The sequence below is a fragment of the Choloepus didactylus genome, chromosome 2 (assembly GCF_015220235.1).
Source record: "Choloepus didactylus isolate mChoDid1 chromosome 2, mChoDid1.pri, whole genome shotgun sequence".
Lineage (NCBI taxonomy): Eukaryota > Metazoa > Chordata > Mammalia > Pilosa > Megalonychidae > Choloepus > Choloepus didactylus.
In genome coordinates, this window is record NC_051308.1 from 159419409 (window position 1) to 159439770 (window position 20362).

General features: G+C 37.1%; 1 non-coding gene and 1 pseudogene across 1 annotated transcript; one reads left to right on the forward strand and one right to left on the reverse strand.

The window, feature by feature from the left end:
- Window positions 1–13070: 13070 nt before the first annotated feature.
- Window positions 13071–14255, forward strand: LOC119513711 (annotated as a pseudogene).
- A 2549-nt stretch (window positions 14256–16804) lies between these two features.
- On the reverse strand, window positions 16805–16866 carry LOC119528326. The gene has a single exon (XR_005215634.1). It is a non-coding gene; the product is annotated as a U7 small nuclear RNA (small nuclear RNA).
- Window positions 16867–20362: the final 3496 nt, after the last annotated feature.

Genomic DNA, 20362 nt, shown 5'->3' on the forward strand with positions numbered 1-20362 from the left:
CCAAGACATATACTGATCACAGTGTCAAACACAGAAGAGAAGGAGCAAGTTCTGAAAGCAGCAAGAGAAAAGCAATTCACCACATAGAAAGGAAACAACATAAAACTAAGTAGTGACCACTCAGCAGCCACCATGGAGGCGAGAAGGCAGTGGCACGATATATTTAAAATTCTGAGTGAGAAAAATTTCCAGCCAAGAATACTTTATCCAGCAAAGCTCTCCTTCAAATTTGAGGGAGAGCTTAAATTTTTCACAGACAAACAAATGCTGAGAGAATTTGCTAACAAGAGACCTGCCCTACTGGAGATACTAAAGGGAGCCCTACAGACAGAGAAACAAAGACAGGACAGAGAGACTTGGAGAAAGGTTCAGTACTAAAGAGATTCGGTATGGGTACAACAAAGGATATTAATAGAGAGAGGGAAAAATATGGCAAACATAAACCAAAGGATAAGATGGCCAATTCAAGAAATGCCTTCACAGTTATAACGTTGAATGTAAATGGATTAAACTCCCCAATTAAAAGATATAGATTCGCAGAATGGATCAAAAAAAATGAACCATCAATATGTTGCATACAAGAGACTCATCTTAGACACAGGGACACAAAGAAACTGAAAGTGAAAGGATGGAAAAAAATATTTCATGCAAACTACAGCCAAAAGAAAGCAGGTGTAGCAATATTAATCTCAGATAAAGTAGACTTCAAATGCAGGGATGTTTTGAGAGACAAAGAAGGCCACTACATACTAATAAAAGGGACAATTCAGCAAGAAGAAATAACAATCATAAATGTCTATGCACCCAATCAAGGTGCCACAAAATACATGAGAGAAACACTGGCAAAACTAAAGGAAGCAATTGATGTTTCCACAATAATTGTGGGAGACTTCAACACATCACTCTCTCCTATAGATAGATCAACCAGACAGAAGACCAATAAGGAAATTGAAAACCTAAACAATCTGATAAATGAATTAGATTTAACAGACATATACAGGACATTACATCCCAAATCACCAGGATACAAATTCTTTTCTATTGCTCACGGAACTTTCTCCAGAATAGATCATATGCTGGGACATAAAACAAGCCTCAATAAATTTAAAAAGATTGAAATTATTCAAAGCACATTCTCTGACCACAATGGAATACAATTAGAAGTCAATAACCATCAGAGACTTAGAAAATTCACAAATACCTGGAGGTTAAACAACACACTCCTAAACAATCAGTGGGTTAAAGAAGAAATAGCAAGAGAAATTGCTAAATATATAGAGACGAATGAAAATGAGAACACAACATACCAAAACCTATGGGATGCAGCAAAAGCAGTGCTAAGGGGGAAATTTATAGCACTAAACGCATATATTAAAAAGGAAGAAAGAGCCAAAATCAAAGAACTAATGGATCAACTGAAGAAGCTAGAAAATGAACAGCAAACCAATCCTAAACCAAGTACAAGAAAAGAAATAACAAGGATTAAAGCAGAAATAAATGACATAGAGAACAAAAAAACAAGAGAGGATAAATATCACCAAAAGTTGGTTCTTTGAGAAGATCAACAAGATTGACAAGCCCCTAGCTAGACTGACAAAATCAAAAAGAGAGAAGACCCATATAAACAAAATAATGAATGAAAAAGGTGACATAACTGCAGATCCTGAAGAAATTAAAAAATTATAAGAGGATATTATGAACAACTGTATGGCAACAAACTGGACAATGTAGAAGAAATGGACAATTTCCTGGAAACATATGAACAACCTAGACTGACCAGAGAAGAAATAGAAGACCTCAACCAACCCATCACAAGCAAAGAGATCCAATCAGTCATCAAAAATCTTCCCACAAATAAATGCCCAGGGCCAGATGGCTTCACAGGGGAATTCTACCAAACTTTCCAGAAAGAACTGACACCAATCTTACTCAAACTCTTTCAAAACATTGAAGAAAATGGAACACTACCTAACTCATTCTATGAAGCTAACATCAATCTAATACCAAAACCACGCAAAGATGCTACAAAAAAGGAAAAATACCAGCCAATCTCCCTAATGAATATAGATGCAAAAATCCTCAACAAAATACTTGCAAATTGAATCCAAAGACACATTAAAAAAATCATACACCATGACCAAGTGGGGTTCATTCCAGGCATGCAAGGATGGTTCAACATAAGAAAAGCAATCAATGTATTACAACACATTAAAAACTCGAAAGGGAAAAATCAATTGATCATCTCAATAGATGCTGAAAAAGCATTTGACAAAATCCAACATCCCTTTTTGATAAAAACACTTCAAAAGGTAGGAATATGAAGGAAACTTCCTCAACATGATAAAGAGCATATACGAAAAACCCACAGCCACCATAGTACTCAATGGTGAGAGACTGAAAGCCTTCCCTCTAAGATCAGGAACAAGACACGGATGCCCACTGTCACCACTGTTATTCAACATTGTGCTGGAAGTGCTAGCCAGGGCAATCCGGCAAGACAAACAAATAAAAGGCATCCAAATTGGAAAAGAAGAAGTAAAACTGTCATTGTTTGCAGATGATATGATCTTATATCTAGAAAACCCTGAGAAATCGACGATACAGCTACTAGAGCTAATAAACAAATTTAGCAAAGTAGCGGGATACAAGATTAATGCACGTAAGTCAGTAATGTTTCTATATGCTAGAAATGAACAAACTGAAGAGACACTCAAGAAAAAGATACCATTTTCAATAGCAACTAAAAAAATCAAGTACCTAGGAATAAACTTAACCAAAGATGTAAAAGACCTATACAAAGAAAACTACATAACTCTACTAAAAGAAATAGAAGGGGACCTTAAAAGATGGAAAAATATTCCATGTTCATGGATAGGAAGGCTAAATGTCATTAAGATGTCAATTCTACCCAAACTCATCTACAGATTCAATGCAATCCCAATCAAAATTCCAACAACCTACTTTGCAGACTTGGAAAAGCTGGTTATCAAATTTATTTGGAAAGGGAAGATGCCTCGAATTGCTAAAGACACTCTAAAAAAGAAAAACCAAGTGGGAGGACTTACACTCCCTGACTTTGAAGCTTATTATAAAGCCACAGTTGCCAAAACAGCATGGTACTGGCACAAAGACAGACATATAGATCAATGGAATCGAATTGAGAATTCAGAGATAGACCCTCAGATATATGGCTGACTGATCTTTGATAAGGCCCCCAAAGTCACTGAACTGAGCCATAATGGTCTTTTCAACAAATGGGGCTGGGAGAGTTGGATATCCATATCCAAAAGAATGAAAGAGGACCCCTACCTCACCCCCTACACAAAAATTAACTCAAAATGGACCAAAGATCTCAATATAAAAGAAAGTACCATAAAACTCCTAGAAGATAATGTAGGAAAACATCTTCAAGACCTTGTATTAGGCGGCCACTTCCTAGACTTTACACCCAAAGCACAAGCAACAAAAGAGAAAATAGATAAATGGGAACTCCTCAAGCTTAGAAGTTTCTGCACCTCAAAGGAATTTCTCAAAAAGGTAAAGAGGCAGCCAACTCAATGGGAAAAAATTTTTGGAAACCATGTATCTGACAAAAGACTGATATCTTGCATATACAAAGAAATCCTACAACTCAATGACAATAGTACAGACAGCCCATTTATAAAATGGGCAAAAGATATGAAAAGACAGTTCTCTGAAGAGGAAATACAAATGGCCAAGAAACACATGAAAAAATGTTCAGCTTCACTAGCTATTAGAGAGATGCAAATTAAGACCGCAATGAGATACCATCTAACACCGGTTAGAATGGCTGCCATGAAACAAACAGGAAACTACAAATGCTGGAGGGGATGTGGAGAAATTGGAACTCTTATTCATTGTTGGTGGGACTGTATAATGGTTCAGCCACTCTGGAAGTCAGTCTGGCAGTTCCTTAGAAAACTAGATATAGAGCTACCATTCGATCCAGCGATTGCACTTCTCGGTATATACCCAGAAGATCGGAAAGCAGTGACACGAACAGATATCTGCACGCCAATGTTCATAGCAGCATTATTCACAATTGCCAAGAGATGGAAACAACCCAAATGTCCTTCAACAGATGAGTGGATAAATAAAATGTGGTATATACACACGATGGAATACTACACAGCAGTAAGAAGGAACGATCTTGTGAAACATATGACAACATGGATGAACCTTGAAGACATAATGCTGAGCGAAATAAGCCAGGCACAAAAAGAGAAATATTATATGCTACCACTAATGTGAACTTTGAAAAATGTAAAACAAATGGTTTATAATGTAAAATGTAGGGTAACTAGCAGTAGAGAGCAATTAAGGAAGGGGGAACAATAATCCAAGAAGAACAGATAAGCTATTTAATGTTCTGGGGATGCCCAGAAATGACTATGGTCTGTTAATTTCTGATGGATATAGTAGGAACAAGTTCACAGAAATGTTGCTATATTATGTAACTTTCTTGGGGTAAAGTAGGAACATGTTGGAAGTTAAGCAGTTATCTTAGGTTAGTTGTCTTTTTCTTACTCCCTTGTTATGGTCTCTTTGAAATGTTCTTTTATTGTATGTTTGTTTTCTTTTTACCTTTTTTTTTCATACAGTTGATTTAAAAAAGAAGGGAAAGTTAAAAAAAAAAAAAAAGAAAGAAAAACAAGGAAAAAAAAATGATGTAGTGCCCCCTTGAGGAGCCTGTGGAGAATGCAGGGGTATTCGCCTACCCCACCTCCATGGTTGCTAACATGACCACAGACATAGGGGACTGGTGGTTTGATGGGTTGAGCCCTCTACCATAAGTTTTACCCTTGGGAAGACGGTTGCTGCAAAGGAGAGGCTAGGCCTCCCTATATTTGTGCCTAAGAGTCTCCTCCTGAATGCCTCTTTGTTGCTCAGATGTGGCCCTCTCTCTCTGGCAAAGCCAACTTGAAAGGTGAAATCACTGCCCTCGCCCCTACGTGGGATCAGACACCCAGGGGAGTGAATCTCCCTGGCAACGTGGAATATGACTCCCCGGGAGGAATGTAGACCCGGCATCGTGGGACGGAGAACATCTTCTTGACCAAAAGGGGGATGTGAAAGGAAATGAAATAAGCTTCAGTGGCAGAGAGATTCCAAAACAAGCCGAGAGGTCACTCTGGTGGGCACTCTTACGCACACTTTAGACAACCCTTTTTAGGTTCTAAAGAATTGGGGTAGCTGGTGGTGGATACCTGAAACTATCAAACTACAACCCAGAACCCATGAATCTCGAAGACAGTTGTATAAAAATGTAGCTTATGAGGGCTGACAATGGGATTGGGAAAGCCATAAGGACCACACTCCACTTTGTCTAGTTTATGGATGGATGAGTAGAAAAATAGGGGAAGGAAACAAACAGACAAAGGTACCCAGTGTTCTTTTTTACTTCAATTGCTCTTTTTCACTCTAATTATTATTCTTGTTATTTTTGTGTGTGTGCTAATGAAGGTGTCAGGGATTGATTTAGGTGATGAATGTACAACTATGTAATGGTACTGTAAACAATCGAAAGTACGATTTGTTTTGTATGACTGCTTGGTATGTGAATATATCTCAATAAAATGATGATTAAAAAAAAAAAAGAAATAACAGAGGAAATAATGAAAAATTCCCATCTCTTATGAAAGACATAAAATTACAGATCCAAGAAGTGCAGTGTACCCCAAACAGAATAGATCTGAATAGGCCTATGCCAAGACACTTAATAATCAGATTATCAGACATCAGAGATAAAGACAGAATCCTGAAATCAGCAAGAGAAAAGTGATCCATCACATACAAAGGAAGCTTTATAAGACTATGTGCGGATTTCTCAGTAGAAATCATGGAGATAAGAAGGAAGTGGTGTGATATGTTTAAGATACTGAAAGAGAAAAACCGCCAACCAAGAAACCTATATCTGGAAAAACTGTCCTTTAAATATGAGGGAGAGTTTAAAGTATTCTCTGACAAACAGACAGTGAGAGAGTTTGTGAACAAGATATGTGCTCTACGGGAAATACTAGAGGGAGCACTACAGACAGATAGGAAAAGACAGGAGTGAGAGGTTTGTAACACAGTTTTTGGTGATGGTAGCACAGCAATGTAAGTAAACTGAACAAAGATTACTGTGAGTATGGTTGAAAAAGGAAGTTTAGGAGCATGTGGGACACCAGAAGGAAAGAGGAAAGATAAAAACTGGGACTCTATAACTCAGTAAAACCTAGAGTGCTCAACAATTGTGATAAAATGTACAAATATGTGTTTACATGAGGGAAAACGAATGTCAACCCTGCATGGTGTTAAAAATAGGGTGGTATTGGGGGAGAAATACAATCAATGCAAACTAGGAAAAAAAAAAAAAGAACATGGCCTTTTCTAGGGCACATGAAAAGACACTCAGCTTCACTAGCTATTAGGGAAATGCAAATCAAAACCAAAATGTTATATCATTTCATACCTGCTAGAATGGCTGCTACTGAACAAACATGAAACTACAAGTATTGGAGAAGATGTGGAGAAATAAGAACACTAACTCATTGCTGGTGGGAATGTAAAATAGTTTAGCTGCTGTGGAGGACAGTTTGACAGTTCCTTAGAAAGTTAAGTATAGAATTATCATATGAGGTGACAATCTCACTTCTAGGTATATATGCAAAAGATTTGAAAGCAGCAACTTGAACAGATAATTGCACAACAAAGTTCATAGCAGCATTATTCACAATTGCCAAAAGAGGGAAGCAGCCCAAGTGTCCATCAACAGATGAATGGATAAATGAAATGTGGTATATGCATGGAATATTATTCAGCCATAAAAAGGAATGAAGTTCTGATACATGTGACAGCATGGATGAACCTTGAAGAGATCATGTTGAGTGAAATAAGCCAGACAAAAATGACAAATACAGTATGACTTTGTTGATATGAAATAATTAGAATAAGCAAATGTATAGAGTCAGAATCTAAAATATAAGTTATCAGGGACAGAATGAGTGTAGGGAATAGGGTGTTTCTATTTAGGTTGATCACAAAGTGTTGGTAATGGATGGTGGTGATGGTAGCACAACATTGTGAATGTAATTAAGAGCACTGGATTATTATTTGAATGCAATTAAAAGGGGAAATGTTAGGTTGTGTACATGTTACTAGAATAAATTTTTTAAAAAGGACTTTACAACACAGTGAACCCTATTGTAAACAATGGACTACAGTTAATTATACAATTATAAAAATTTTCTTTCATGAATTCTAACAAATGTACCGCACTAATGCAAGGTGTTAATAATAGGATAGTATATGGGAACTCTGTATTTTATGCGTGACTTTTCTGTAAACCTACAACTTCTCTAATTAAAAAAAGTCAGATGATAGGCTCCATTCTGTACAAAGTGACAAAAATACTTTGATTACTGCAGTCAGTTCTGAGTACACACTTAAGAAGGACTATGCAAACTGGAGGGCTTTTAGATGAGAGCTTCCACTGTTGTGATGAGGAATTCAAACGATGTCCTATGAGAAACATTTGAAGGGTCCAGAAACAATTAGCCTTGAGAACATACAAAGGGAGAAGGGAGAGAACCGTCAGGTCACCGAAAATAGAATTAGAACCACTGGATATAAGAAGTTAAGGGCAAACCAAATTTCACTCTTTGTAAGGAAGAAGTTTTTAACAAGTAAAGCTGCCTCAAATGATATGTGCTGCCTTGGGAAGGAATGGGTTTCTTACCACCAGTTTTTTAAGCAGAAGTTTGTCAAGGATGTCATACAGAGTATTCAAGAATATAGGAAATTGGGTCAAATAATATTTAAGTTGCCTTCTAAACCTGAGACATGAGAGTCAATGTCTCTCCTTTGAACTTTGAACATATGTGCAAAGGCTCTGCTATGGAGCATGTGGAAGCCAACCACAGATTATTACGGGTGAGAATGTATGATTAGTCCACATGGTAGAATATGGAACTGAAGTAGATGAAAGCCCCAATTGTAAATGTATGTCTTTGCTAGATAGCCGGAGTTATAAATAATCACAAAATCTTGATGGCTTTCTACAACAAAGGTTTCTTTCTTACTCTTACTGCATGTTACCTGCAGGTTAGCTAAAATTCTGGACATCATTCTTTTCTCTTGGGGTGCAGATTGAAAAAGAAGCCTATATCTACACATTTCTGGAATTGTGAAATTATGGAATGTTCTTACATAAGTGCTCTTAAAACTTTTGCTTAGAGTTGACATCACTACTTCCATTCACGTTTTATTGGTCTCAGCAAGACCTATGGCTAAGCCTGCCATTAAAGGGGCAGGAAGGATAGCAATGAAAGGGAGGGCAACAGCAAATATTTTGACTATACTGTATTTAAAACTACTTCATCAAGTCTAATAGTCATGGACTACACACTGAAATAAATGGCTTCAAAGGAACAAGGAAAACCTTTTCATTTAGCACTTATTTTGAAAGTGCTTCTTTTCCTACCAAAAGACGAGGTAATCTAAAAAAAAAAAAACAAAAAACAAAAAACAAATATCAGCTTCACTTTGGAAAGAGAAAAGGGAACTCCAGGCATTCATAGCAGGTATGTTTCCAGAAGTAAAGGGAAAAAAGCCATCTCCACCTGTGTGGAAACTTACAGGGACAAGAATGTCCATGGCTACCTAAATATGGTTAATATAGACTTTTTGGTTTAAAAGTAAATATTTAATATTATTCACAGCAATTGAGACTTCTTTATAAGTCCATAGTCAGAGCTCCTTGGATGATAGGAGATATGACCCCGTGTCATATGAGGGTTATGGAAATGGGTAGAGGAACTGGCAGTGGGATTGAACCAGAATTAAAGAGATATGCCAAGGGAAGATTTTCAAGGGTCTTTTATACCAAACTAAAAAGCTGTACTTTATTTTGGAGGTTTTGTAGAGCCAGTGAAGACTTTTAAGTAGGGGAGAGGCAGGATCAGAGTTGCATTATTAAAACAAAACCATTCAGACAATAATATGGAGGATGGATCTGAACTGGGACAAAACTCAAGTCGAGAACACCTACTTAGGTAACTATTAGAATTAGATTAACCTGAGCAAGAAGTGAAACGCATCTGAACTATGCCAGGAGTGGTAGGAATAGGGAAGTGGAAATAAGTGGAAAACTATTCAAAATGAAAGGATATGACTTGGTGACTGATTGGATGAGAAGGCTGAAGGAGAACTCTGAGACGATTTCCAAATTTTGGGCTTGGTGCAACTGGGCAAGTATAATGAAATGGTTTAAAAATACAGACCTAAGTTTCAGTCCTGGTTGTGCCAACCTGAGCAAGTTATTTAAACTCTTCAGGTCTACATCCCTCATCTATAAAATTGAGCTGATATTAATACCTGCATCACAGAACTGTTGTGAGAAGTCACACATTAACTGTTACCTGTGTCATCTTTTAGAGATCCTTTAAGGCACTTTAGAGACTTGGGGGCACATTACAATAGACCAGTCTGCCTTCTAGACTGCCATTTTATTGATTTTGTGTTGTTTGGATGGATAGGCCACATAGGAACAGGACATGGACGTCTCCAGACTTGCTCCAAAATTAATATTCTGAATAATGCTTCCACGAGAAAGTTAAAAACCTTTTCTCTCATCTTGCCAGTGTGGCATTTATGGTTTTCCTCACATGTTTGTTTAGAGAGGCCTTTCTTCTCTCTTTTATTACCTCTAGATGCCTTGGAACTGGAGCCTTCACTCAACTCCAGGTTCAATAGACCAAGTACTCAGAATTAGTATAGATCCCATACATTCATCAAGAAGAAAAGTTAACACAATTTGAGATTAAGGATCTACAAGGGGTTTGTTTAATAGAAAAAAGAACTGTTTAGAGAGTGGGCAGTAAAATTTTTTAATTTTGGGTCAACTATGACTATAAATAAACCCCTTATACTTTAGTGGGGAATCACAGAATACTTAAGAAATTCCATTAACACCACCCTAAAACTGATTGCCCACCACACTGTAAGCACTGAATAGGTGGTAGCTATTATTTTTGTTATGAACCATTGTTATTATGGATAGATCATCAATTAAAGTGTTGCTAAAGACTATTAAGATTTCTTGAGGTACATAAGAATTCAAAAGGCAAAAATCCAGCAGAAAAATATGTCTGTATCCATTTACTCTGAAAGCATAAAATGAGAGATGACTGTGATTGCTATTTGTCCCTCAATACTCATCTCACCTTTCTTGTAGTAATAGAACTCCCTGAATTTAAGCCCAGTCAAACACTTCATATCTTCAATCTACTTTGCAGCTAGGTTTGGCCATGTGACCACTTTGGTCAATGAGATGTCAGCATCATTGGAAAGTGCTACCTGCAGTTCACATCCTTGAGAGAAAACTGCTTGCCCTTTACTTTCTTGTTCTTTCCTATGGTCTTATGGGTAGTGAGTGAGCAGCAGTTTTGTGAACAGGGACGACAAAGATGGAAGAAACCCAAGTAACTGGATGACCTTATAGAACAAAGCCGTTTACATCCCACCTACTATAGGACTGTTACTCGGGAGGGCAAGAATTTCTATTTTGTGTCAGCCACTGCATTTTGAGTCTATTCTTTATAACAATTTAGCCTAATACATACAATAGAATGTCTGGTAGAATGCAATCAACTGTAAAGGAAAAAAAAACAAATTTTAAAAATATTTTTTAGAAATTTTAAAAAGATAAACTAATGATAAAAATATATCATTAAAATGGTGTCTAAAAATATGACTATAACTAAGTTTGAGTTTTCTGGGTGCAGAAACCATCATCCTTCCATTACATGCTTGGTTTGAATTTCACACAAATTTATTTCACTTTTTGAGACATACATTGTGAGTAGAGGTAGGGGATTACCTGAATTCTCAAGTATGTTTTTAAAGATGCACATGAGAGTGTTGTGGCTTTCTCTGTCCTCAGAAAGAAGACTATGGAATATTTTCTTGGTTTTAGTACCAATAGGATTCCTTTTTAGTTGCCAGACAGCAGGGAGTCTACTGTCACAACACGTATCTTGGATGTGTATGGTGCATGAATGGTTTCAAGATGCTTAAAGTAATAGAAAGATTTTCAAAATGCTAAGGAAGCAGCAACGGCAAATGCAAAATTAAAAAGAGAAAAACAACCTTTCTGTCACCAAGAAAGCCATGTTTCTTTTGTTGACTTATTAATACTCCTGCGCAAGTACCTGGTCTTTTCTATGCAATACTTTGATGTTGAATGTATTGAATATATCTAAGGATTCAGCCAATATTATATTGGTATTTTTTCATCTCCTAAGTTCTTTAAATATACAGATGATATTATGTTCTGTGAACCTCTACTGCCTAGATTCTTTTTCCTACAACCACAGAATCCCTGAATTTATATTTTCAAACTTCTGGTTCCAGCTCTGCTGTGTCTAACTATAGTAATTTGGTCTAGTCACATAATCAATTTGGGTCTTGATCTATAAAATGAAAGAATTAGGTTCAATTGTTTCCTAATGTCTATATTCTCTGACTCTATAAATATTTGTGTTATAAGATTTTTACCCATAGGGAGTTGTTCTAGTTTGCTAATGCTCACAGAATGCAAAACACCAGAAATGGATTGGCTTTTATAAAAGGGGGTTTATTTGGTTACACAGTTATAGTCTTAAGGCCACAAAGTGTCCAAGGTAACACATCAACAATTGGGTACCTTCCCTGGAAGATGGCCAGTGGTGTCTGGAAAACCTCTGTTAGCTGGGAAGGCACATGGCTGGCACCTGCTCCAAGTTCTGGTTTCAAAATGGCTTTCACCCAGGATGTTCCTCTCTCGGCTTCAGCTCCTCAAAAATGTCATTCTTAGTTGCTCTTGGGACATTTGTCCTCTCTTAGCTTCTCCAGAGCAAGAGTCTGCTTTTAACAGCCGTCTTCAAACTGTCTCTCATCTGCAGCTACTCTCTCAGCTTCTGTGCATTCTTCAAAGTGTCTCTCTTGGCTGTAGCAAGCTTGCTCCTTCTGACTGAGCTTATATGGTGCTCCAGTAATTTAATTCAGACCCACCCTGAATGGGTGGGGCAACAACTCCATGGAAATTATCCAATTAGAGTCATCACCCACAGTTGGGTGGGACGCATCTCCATGAAAACACTCAAAGAATCACAATGTAATCAAAACTGATACATCTGCCCACACAAGATTACATCAAAGATAACGATGTTTTGGGGGACACAATACATCAAACTGGCACAGGAATCCAGTTCTTTTTTTTAGCATATTCAACTTAAAAGGAGCATTCATTTTGAAAGTCAGAATTTGTTCCAGAAAGTATATGCCTCATATCTCTTAATGTTTTAAAGTGAAAATTATGAAGTTATGAGACTTCAAAAATATTCAACAAATTTTTTTGAGTTACTAAGTTCTATGCCCTGGAGAGAGAATGCGGAGCAAGGCAGACATGGTTCTATCCCCTAGGGAGTTCATTGAAGACAGATATAAAAAAGTAATTACATGCATGATGAGCATTGTGAGGGAGAAGTGCAGAAGAGTTTGGCAGTGTACAATTCAGGAACTTAGAATATTCTGTGTAGGCTACAGTGCATGCCTGAGGAAGAAGAGGTAAATTTTGAAGGTGACTTTTGGGAATAAATGACCATTTCCCTCGAGCAGAGGTAGAGTTTAAAGGCCATATAAATCTGAGTTTGAATCCCAGCTCTGCCACATACTATGCCATCTTGGGTAACCTCTCTAAATTTGCTTACTCATATGTAAAATGGAAATGATAAGAGTACTTACCTCATAAGGTTAGTAGGAGGATTGAATGAGGTAATGCTGTGCCTAGCACAATAATTATATGGGCTATCACTATGATTATCACTGATAAATAGATTTGTGTGTCTTTGGATCTAGTCAAGCATTGATGCCATCCTCCAGCTGTCCCCTTGAATGCTGTGCCATGCTGTAGCCATGCATTGCACCAGAAAATTTAAAATTTGCAGACTAGTGAGCAATATGAAGTTTATCCAAGAGGAGACTTTGTAAAGCTTTCCTGGGTTCTTGTCAGCCTGCAGTTCCCCCAGATGGGAGATGAAGTGGGGAAGCAGGGAAGGAACAAGGCCTCTCTTTGGAAGCTCCAGCACGATGGACTTGGACCTGTGGCCACCTGTATTGCTTGTTGCTGTCCAAGTAAGACCTGGGCTTGCCTGATCCTTAGTAGGCAAGAGATAAACCTTGCAATAAATCATTACATGTTTAATAACATCGGAACACTTGAAAAGGTAACACAAGAGCAACCCCATGAGGAGCAAGAGAAAGATTTTTTGCTCAGCTAGATGAAGAGAAGGGTGTTTTCCTCCCAATCTAATCAGCACAGCACACTCTGCTGGCTGCTCCCATGCCTCTGCAGGCAGAGACATTCCTGTTTGTAAGACAATGAGCTCTCTGCAGCTCTTTCCAGCTCTTCTTCATGACATTCCCAGCCTCCCTTATAGCCCAGTCTTCATGACTTCTAATCAGATTCAGTTGCCTGAAATTTCTGTCTTTCTGATCACCTTTGCTGATTTAGGTATCATTACAGCAGAATATGAATAAGTTTGGGAGGAGCTAAAATCCACTCCATAATTTCAGTCTTAATATTCAAAATGACAGACTGGTCGAGACCACCACATTTCCAAATCCAGAATCAAAACTGAATGGAAATGGACAACAATTAGCATTTCTAAACTTCATTCCCCTTGTTGGGAAAAGTAGATAACTATAATCCAAATTTCCTCATTGCTTTGAGGATTCCTTGATAGCATCCTCCCCAAAGAAGACCCTGATGACTTTAAATTAAATTTAGTTTAAATCTTTAAATTAAAATGCCACAATAAAAACTGATTTGTTGATGAATTTTATTCTGCTTTCATAGCAGGGCCTAGTATAGACAATGGCATGTCCTCCTTGGCTAGTCTCAGCCATTCTCTTTTTGAACTTCTAAATTATATTGGCATTGGTATTGTCAATAATATTGATATTTTTGATCTATTGCTTCAAAAAACTTTCAACCAAAATCACCCTGAAAACAGCACAACATAATGATTCTGAGTCCTGGCATTTCATTGAACACAAGTCACAGCAAGGCATCCCACGAACATTCAGTGAAATCCTTAATCTATGGAGATGCACACCATGGCTTCAATGATTCTGAAATGGAAGAGACAAAGGTCCTGGAAGGCAGACAGAGTGGTCCTCAAAGACAGCATAAAAATCTTCTGAGGACTTAGGACTTGTCAGCTCACAATCTGGGGGACAAAGTGCTCCAGTGGGTGATGCCCAGGATGTAAGCACATGAAGGAATTACCTGTAAGTCCTTTCATCATCATCATCATAAATTGAGAAAAAAAAGCTCTTTGTTTCAGTTTTCTTGAGCAGCCGGAATGTAGTATACCAGAAATGGGTTGGCTTGTACAATGGAAATTTATTAGCTTACAAATTTACAGTTCTAAGACCATGAAAATTTCCAAATTAAGGCATCAACAGGAGGATACCATCTCTGAAGAAAGGCTGCCGGCATCTGGGACACCTCTGTCACATGGAGAGGCACATGGCTGGTGTCTGCTGGTCCTTCTCTCCGGGGTTTCATTGCTTTCAGCTTCTGACTTCAGTGGCTCCCTCTCTCAGCATCTCCACGGGCTTTTTCTCTATAAGCTTCTGGCCTTTTTCTGTCTTTAATCCTCTCATAATTCCCAGAAAAAGATTAAGACCCACCACAAATGAGGTGGGTCACATCTCAATTGAAATAATCTAACCAAAAGATCCCACCCACACAGTAGGTCTGTGTGGCCTTGTCTGGGGTATATAACAGTTCCAACCTACCACACTCTTCATATCCCTTTCCCTGTAAAAAATTACATATATCATTAACTTCTCCCATTAATGACTTCAATGAAATGATGTCAAAGGAGCAATTCAATAAAACTCAACATTTATTAATTTGAGATACACATAGGATGATAAAAATAAAGGTGTGGCTCAGAATTATCAGAAAACTGGGAAATAAAGTAGAACTGGAGAAATATTTGAATCATTTAAAAGATGAATAAGAAAAATTGCTCAAAGAAAAATGGAAATGACAGAAGCCTCTAGCTACTGAAACCTTGTGTCTTGAGGTGTTAAACACCTCAACACCTAAACACCTCCAAGGGGGATGGAAAGCTTTATTCTTCTGGTTAATACTTACTACAGCCAACCAGAAATGGTTGTTTCTCAAAGTAAGAAACCAGACAGACATTAAGAAAATCTAGGTCTTTTTTTTTCTATTATGATATTAAAAGTTCTTGCTGTGAGATGAAATGCAGAAGTATGTCATACTTTATATGTGACTCCATGAAAAAATATAGCCAAAATTAGTACAGAAGCTATATAAAACTTTTAAAAAACATTAAAAAAAGTTCTCATCAGTATTCAGAATCAATGATTTCACTTTAAAAGAAATTACTTTCTTTAGCACCATTTGAACTAGTTCCTGTAAAAATGGAAATGCTACAAAACTTATTATACTGTTCTTAGCTCATTTGTTACATTCACAGATTTATATGATTGTATGACATCTGTTTATATGCAGATTGCTTTGCAACTAATCACTGTATACTTTAAAAAATACTACATGAATGTAAAATGATTTTTTTCATATTAATTTGTTTAGCTTTGGCAAAATATTTAGCTTTAAAACCTGCTACAAGAAAAAGAATCTTATTCAGTCATTTTTTAAAAATCATATTTCCAGTTCTTTAAGATGACCAGTGACTGCTGTTCAGTTTGTCAGGATAGCACAATCACTCATACAATCAGGTGTATCTAGGGGTAGTGGTCAGTCTCCTTTTTTTGGGTCTTCCTCTTCTTCCTGACATCTTAAGTTTGCAATGCCCGAGGACTCAGTCCTTGGCCTTTATCTTCTCTATCTACATCAACTTTCTTAGCGCTATCATCTAGGCTTGTGGTTTTAAATACCATTCATATGATTTTTCTTAAACTTAAAAAAAATTTTCAAACTTACAGGTAGTTGCAGATCCATCAATTTTAACATTTTGCCACATTTGCTATATCTATCTATCCATCTATCCATCTATCAATCCATCCATCATCCATGTATTTATCTATATATTTATAGGTCTACATATTACCTGTCTAATTTATCTATATTTATCTGTCTGAATATGTCTACATATATATTTATTTATCTATTATCTAAATATTTGAGAGTAGATTGTATACATTATGCTCCTTGAACACATAATACTTCTCTGTACATTTCTGGAGAACAAGGCCATTCACTTATTTAACCACTGTAAGTACAGTTACCAAGTTCAAGAAATTTAACACAGATACAAAACTTACAGGCTGTATTCCAATATTTTCATATATTCCCCAAATACCCTTTTGATCCTTTTCTCCTCAAATATTATATCTGGTCCAGGATCATGTATTGAATTTAGCTGTCATTGTCTCTTTAAGTGTTACTTTTAAAAAATTGTCAAAACATATACAATATAAACTTTCACATCTCAACCAGTCAGTGGGATTAATCACATTCACAAAGTTGTGCTACCTTCACACCAACTTTCCCATCACCCCAAATAGAAACTCTACACCAATTATGCTTAACATCCCAAATCTATCACAATCTCATTTGTCTGATACCAACATAACTTTGATTGCATACACAGACTATTTTTGTATAGTCCTCATCCCATCTTTACATAGTTCTTGTTACAAATTATGTATTTATACATTATGAGTCTCAAACCACTGATTTATCATTACTTTTTTTTTTAAGGGTTTTCCAGCTAAAGCCAGAAAACCTGCTAGACAAATTCTAAAAGAGCTGTAACACTATCATTGCATTTTATGCATTTGCATTCCTACATCCTGTAGGAAGTGAAAAGTGGAGTTATAAAACAAAAATACAATAGTTCTGGCATCTATATTTACCCATGTCATTATCTTTACCCATGTCATTATCTTTATTTCTTCATGTGGCTTACATCTATTGTCTAGTGTCCTTTCCTTTCAACATGAAAAATTCCTGTTAGCATTTCTTATAGTGCTGGTCTAGTGGTGATGAGCTCCCTCAGCTTTTGTTTATCTAGGACTATCTTAATCTCTCCCTTATTTGTGAAAGACAGTTTTGTTGGATACAGAATTCTTGGTTGTCAATATTTTCCTTTAAGTACTTTAAGTACTGCTGCCTCTTCCCTCCATGGTTTCTGATGAGAAATTTCCACTTAATCTTACTGAGTATGTGACACATTGCTTATCTCTTGTGGCTTTCAGGATTCTCTCTTTATCTTTGACGTTTGACAATTTAATTATAATATGTCAAAGTGTAGGTTTATTTACATTTATGCTATTTGGAGTTTGTTGACCTTCTTGGATGTGTATATTCATGTCTTTCATTGTATTTGTGGAGTTTTCAGCCATTATTTTTTTGAATATTCTCTCTGGACCATTCTCTCTTTCTTCTCCTTTTGGGGCTTTCACAGTACCTATATTGGTGTACTTCATGATGTCCTGTAGGTTCTTCAGGATCTGTTCACTTTTCTCCATTCTTTTTTCTTTAGTTCCTCAGACTGCACAATTTCAATTATCTCATCCTCAATTCACATTTCTTTCTTCTGCTAGCTCTAATCTATGTTGAACCCTTTTAGGGAATTTTTAATTCCTGTTATTGTGTCTTTAGCTCTGTTTGGTTCCTTTTCATGATTTCCATCTCTGTATTGATATTCTCTTTGTATTTAACCATCACTTTCTTGATGTCCTTTAGTTCTTTTTCCATGTTTTCCTTTAGCTTTTTGATCATGTTTAGGACCATTTTATCAGTCTTTGTCTGGTGTGTCCAGGCCTGATTCTCCTCACTGATGGTTTCTAATGCTTTAATCTCTTTGCCTGGGCCATCACTCTGTTTCTTTATAAGTTTTGTTATCCCTTGTTGCAACCTAGACATATTGATATTTTATTGTGTTATCACTGGAATTTAGACCCTGTGGCATATATTCCCTAAGCTTGTACGCAGCCACTGTTATGACAAAGATTGTATTGAATGCCAAGAGCTAACAAAAAAGAAAGAAAGAAAGAAAGAAAGAAAGAAAGAAAAAGAAAGAAAGAAAGAAAGAAAGAAAGAAAGAAAGAAAGAAAGAAAGAAAGAAAGAAAAAGAAAGAAAGGAAGGAAGGAAGGAAAAATATGTTTTCCCATCTTTGAAGATTGTCCTGTGTTTGGGCCCAACTGAGATTGTGAAGTGCATGAGTTGGTGCCACCATGAGACTGAAAAATATGCCAGGCACTGAAGTAGACATAGATTTATTAGGACTTATGAACAGGAGAGAGTTTCTAGTGTACTGGTCTGGAGGGATAGTGCTCTGTAGAGGGGCAGGGGTATGAAGGGCAATATGTTTATGATTTTAGAACAAAGACATTCCATATAGTATGAGGACATCGGGCCTCTAGTATAATCATTAAAGGATCTGAAGACCTGATGTTCTGCTAAGATTAATCTTTAAGATTAAGATAAAATTAATGCCATTCCACTCCCATCCCTTTACATCAATGATTACATTCTTTTCCCTCTGGGGAGGTTGTTTTCTTTTTTGACCTTTGTCCTGGTCATGCAGGCTGCTATGTGCTTGGGGCTTCATTCTGTTCAAGAGGGGACCCAGGCCCTGGGCTGCCACATTCCACCCCATGTAATAGATTGCGTTGACCATAGGACAGGCATTGCATCTATATACCACAACAACAATATAAAAGACAACAGAATAGTAATAATCCACCACACAATCCTGTGAAGAAATGCTGCCAAGGCAGAATAAAAGAATTAGCCAAGTAGAAAGGGGGATGGTAAATAATAGATTAATACTGTGTATGTGCTCTTGCATATGATTTAAAGTTTGTGAAATATTATGTGAATGATCAAGAATATATACACAACATTGTATATGTTTATAAGAGCATGGGAGGTTTCACCTTGTGCCACAGTCAAAATGTCTAAAGCCATTCAGTTTTGTAAGACTATTTTCCGTAATTGGGTGATCTTGTCATTTAATGATAGTATTGTCAACTTCAATTTATTAAGCACATGAGCTGTGTGAGTAGCTAAATGTGTTATATGCTTTTCCATGACCATCACAGCACCCCCTGGGGCAAAAATAAATAGCTAAAGGATAAAACTACCATGAGGTATGCTTCATTCAATATTTAGGTTTAACCATTTCCTAATTGCTAGGTAAAGTATCACATAATGTGGTAGGGTTATATGGCTGCCCCCATGTACAATGTCCTGTTCAATTGTAAGGTAAATAGGGCCATCCATATTGCCCACAGGTCCATAGCCACCCTATGGGAGAGGCATCTGCTCCATGTCTGTGGGAGGAATTTTGCCATTGGAAAAGGCTATCACCTTGTAGCTTAATGGTAAAATTATATACTTCTTAGAGTAACCACTCCATATCTTAGTTCCCATTAAGATATTTTATGTAGACAGTTTATGTATGGTTTAAGGTTACTGCTTCTGCTGTCAGTCATCCTATCTGTTCTAGTTTGCTAAAGCTACTGGAATGCAAAACACCAGAAATGGATTGCTTTTTATAAAAGGGAGTTTATTTGGTTACACAGTTACAGTCTTAAGGCTGTAAAGTGTCCAACGTAACGCATCAACAGTTGGGTACCTTCACTGGAGGATGGCCAGTGGTGTTCCAAAAACCTCTGTTAGCTGGGAATACACATGACTGGTGTCTGCTCCAGAGTTCTGGTTTCAAAATGGCTTTCCCCCTGGACATTCCTCTCTAGGCTTCAGCTTCTCTTCAAAATGTCACTGTCGGTTGCTCTTGGGACATTTGTCCTCTCTTAGCTTCTCTGGAGCAAAAGTCTGCTTTCAATGGCCATCTTCAAACTGTCTCTCATCTGTAGCTCTGCTCTCAGCTTGTGTACATTTTTCAAGGTGTCCCTCTTGGCTGTAGCAAGGTCACTCCATCTGTTTGAGCTTATATAGTGCTCTAGTGAACTAATAAAGGCCCATGCTGAATTATAGCAGGGCCACGCCTCCTTGGAATTTATCCAATGAAAGATCTTGCCCCCAGTTGAGTGATCACATCTCCACAGAAGAATCCAATCAAAAGTTTCCGACCCAGTCAACACAAATACATTTCCTGCCCACACAAGACTGCTTCAAAGGTCACAGCATTTTGGGGGACGTAATACATTCAAACCAGCACACTATCCTATCTTGTATAGCATACCATAATATAGGTTGACTTATTTACTTGTTCCTTCACAAGGGAAAAAACACAAGCTCAAGTCTCATTATAAGATGGTAACTGGATTTCAGTCTTAAAAGAG